Source organism: Octopus bimaculoides, chromosome 14 (genome assembly GCF_001194135.2).
Source record: "Octopus bimaculoides isolate UCB-OBI-ISO-001 chromosome 14, ASM119413v2, whole genome shotgun sequence".
NCBI lineage: Eukaryota > Metazoa > Mollusca > Cephalopoda > Octopoda > Octopodidae > Octopus > Octopus bimaculoides.
This window is the reverse complement of record NC_068994.1, coordinates 40,621,864-40,625,800: the sequence shown is the minus strand read 5'-3', so window position 1 is coordinate 40,625,800 and position 3,937 is coordinate 40,621,864. Positions and strand designations below refer to the sequence as shown.

Here is a 3,937-nt window from a genome sequence, read left to right as displayed (position 1 = left end):
ATATATATATATATATATATATATATATATATATATATAGGTATTAGGTATGTTGGTGCAAGCAGGAAAGATAGAACTCAAAATTTGAGTATATGTATATTTTTATTAATGTTTACCAGAAATAACAGAGGGACAAAGATCACTTGGTTGGGAAACAAGTTTCTTAACCTCACAACCATGATAGCACCTACATTTGTTTCAAATGGTTTACATCTCCCACTTACAATATTTTTTCTTACCACCCCGGTAAAAAATAACAGGTGAAATAAATGAAGTGAAACAAACATCAGAAATGCCTTGTCCATTACAGAAACTGCTGGAGCTACTCAGGTTTTGTTTCCATCTACCAAATCCACTTGGTTGGCCCAAGGCTATAGTAGAAGATACTTGTCCAAGGTGGGACTGGACCCAGATCCATGTGGCTTCGAAACAAACTTCTTACCACACAGTCATGCCTGTGCAAACATATTAAATCTACACACAGTCTTAAGCATGTGTGTGTATATATATCTTTACAAATGTATTCTTCACACATTCTTTAATACATATGTATAAGCACATCCAACTCAGTTGTGTTAGTGTATATCCATAAACATATTGCTTTGTCATAAACCTACACCTTTTACAAAATTGTAACCTATTCCATTAGAACATATCATCTAAAATAAAAAACAAATTATAAAAGTATTTTGAAAAAAACGGACAGTATTTATATTATTAACAATAATTTTTGTACATCTCTAGATTTTCAACTTGAAGTAGTCTAATATTGAAGCTTCTCTCCATTTTTACATCCTCAAGCTCTAACAGCTATCAGTTTTTCAACGTACAGTATAGGATACAAAGAATATGTAAGACAGGTCACTAACTTTACAAGAACCCCACTGCTATATGACAATGCTCCTTTGACACAAATGTGACCCGCCACCCATCCTTGTCTAGATTGTTAAAAACGATTTCTTCCATTTCATTCTCCTGTCAAATCATCTTTCTGTGCCATTCAGTATTTCTATTTTCACTATTGTTTAATTTCTTTCTTTTTTTTTTCTTTCATTTCGCTTCCAGATATAAACATTGGCAGTCTCACTTCCAACTGCTGTATATTAGTCGATACCTCTTTTCAGGTAACCTCAAGTTACTATCAATTCTTTATCGCCTCAAACCCAAAACTAATGATACCTCTTCTCTAATGTAACTTCTAACTGATAGCTTTCATGTGTCAACCACTCCCAACCAACAATGAATCCTTTCATTCGAATACAACCGATATTTCTCTTGAAGCAACTTTAGTCATATCTACTTTTTCTCTCTTATATGCAAATGAGTGTGAGCGTGTATGTGTGCATGTGTGTCTATATCTACTCATGTAGTCATGTATTTCTTTGTCTACTACTATCCATCTGTGAATATATATATATATATATATATGTACTTTCACATACATATAGGTGCATGTAAGTACATATATGTATAATATATATAATATATTCATGTGTGTGTCTCTGTGTATGTATATATACTATATATACCTATATGTGTATGTGTGTATGTCTGTATCTGTATCATCATCATCATCATCATCATCGTTTAACATCCGCTTTCCATGCTAGCATGGGTTGGACGATTTGACTGAGGACTGGTGAAACCGGATGGCAACACCAGGCTCCAATCTAATTTGGCAGAGTTTCTACAGCTGGATGCCCTTCCTAACGCCAACCACTCAGAGAGTGTAGTGGGTGCTTTTACGTGTCACCCGCACGAAAACGGCCACGCTCGAAATGGTGTCTTATATATATACCCATATATATATGTATATATATATATATACCCATATATATATATATATATATATATATATATATATATATATATGTGTGTGTGTGTGTGTGTGTGTGTGTGTGTGTATTCTTTTATTCTTTTATTTGCTTTAGTAATTCAACAGCAGCCATGTTGGGGCAGTGCCTTGAAGGGTTGAGTCAAAAAGATTGCCCAAGAATTTTTTTTTTTAAGCCTGGTACTTATTCTATACCACCCTTTTGCTGAACAACCAAGTTATGGAGATGTAAACAAACCAGTACCAGTTGTCAAGCAGTAGTGAGAGACAAACACAAACTCAAAGATACTATTACAGAGATATTTGCATATATATATATTTATATATATATATATATATATATAACATGATAAACTTCTTTCAGTTTTCATCTCCTGAATCCATTCACAAGGCTTTGGGCATTCTAAGTCTATGGCAGAAGACACTTGCCCAAGGTGCCACACCATAGTACTGAGTCCAGAACCATGTGGTTGAGCATCTAACTTCTTACTACACATCCATGCTGGAACCTATATATATATTGTCAGTAAATCATAAATCATTGATTAGTTATACTATCTCTTTTTCTGTTATATTCATAGTTTGGTCATCAGTTTCATTGCTCTGGCAGTTGTTTCTTTCAAGAGCATCTCTTTTACCTATCTTAGCTATTGATTATGCCAGGTATTGGGAACAACCTATTCCTGTACTACCTAACTGGCCATTCAAGCAACTGGTGAATGTCCCACTGTATATATTTTCAACACTTCAGTGGCCCGACTATTTCATCTGTTTTCATATCCTTAATGGACATCTTGACAAACATTTCTATCATTTTTAATAGCTGCTTCCTCTGTTGGATTTATATGGCTGGTCCTTCTTTCTACTGTGTGTCCTCAGTTTTGGTGATGAAAACAGAAAAATAGAACAGAAAATGTGACTCAGTGGTAAGAGGATTCTTTCTCAACCAAAGGTTCCAGGTTCCATGGTTCTCTCATTGCATGGCACCTTGGGTAAGTGTCTTCTACTATAGCCTTGAGCTGACCAAAGCCTTGTGAGTGGATTTGGTAGGTGGAAGCTGAAAGATGGTTGTGTGTGTGTGTGTGTGTTGTTTTGTCTGTGTTTGTTCCCCTTCCCTGCATGACAACGGGTGTATTGGTGTGTTTACATCCCCATAACTTAGCAGTTCAGCAAAAGAGACTGATAGAATAATTACTAGTCTTGAAAACAATATGTCCTGGGGTCAAGCTGTTTGACTAAAACACCTGAAGGCATATTATTTCAAAACTAGTAATTATTCTATCAGTCTCTTTTGCTGAACTGCTAGGTTATGGGGATGTAAACACACCAATACACCCGTTGTCATGCAGGGAAGGGGAACAAACACAGACAAAACAACACACACAACCATCTTTCAGCTTCCACCTACCAAATCCACTCACAAGGCTTTGGTCAGCTCAAGGCTATAGTAGAAGACACTTACCCATTATTACTAATTATTACTAATTATTGTCTTTTACTTATGTTCTGTGAGTAATAGCCCTGTATCTTCACAGATCAGTGAGGTGCACCTCTTAGTTGGCCTATGTACATTATTTTATTTTTTTATTTATTCGCCCTTTTAAAGCCTAGCCAGGCTCATTGGCCCGGTTTCCCGGTTTCTATGGTGTATGTGTTCCCCCCTTCCCCCAGCGGGACAGGACTCCAATCCATTGCAGTTTTACTCAAGAAACAGGGAGAGAAAGTTGGGGCGAAAGAGTACAACAGGGGTCACCACCATCCCCTGCTGGAGCCTCGTGGGGCTTTTGGTGTTTTTGCTCAATAAACACACACTACGCCTGCTCAGGGAATCGAAACCACGATCCTCCGACCGCGAGTCTGCTGCCCTAACCACTGGGCCATTGCGCCTCCACCTATGTACATTATATGTATTTATAAATATAAATGTGTATGCATATGTTTCTGCACTCAGATATATGTATGTTTGTGCATGCATGTGTGTGTGTGTGTATTTCAAAAAAATCAATTGAAAATGGAAAAATTATCAGAAAAATCATTTCTATTCATTTTTTCAAATATATAACAAAAGTACCAAGAACTTTCTATTTCTTATTCTAATATATA

The 3,937-nt window shown here is 36.2% G+C and overlaps 1 protein-coding gene across 6 annotated transcripts in view; it reads left to right on the top strand.

Moving 5' to 3' along the window:
* LOC106872383 (protocadherin beta-15) overlaps positions 1–3,937 on the top strand; it is a 259,461-nt gene that overhangs the window by 59,820 nt on the left and 195,704 nt on the right. Inside the window, exon 3 of one of the 6 annotated variants that reach the window (XR_001409762.2) lies at positions 1,066–1,124. The exons of the other annotated variants lie outside the window; for them this stretch is intronic. The gene's annotated coding sequence lies outside the window, so the exon portion shown is untranslated. The remainder of the gene's footprint in view (positions 1–1,065; positions 1,125–3,937) is intronic. 6 annotated transcript variants of the gene reach the window in all.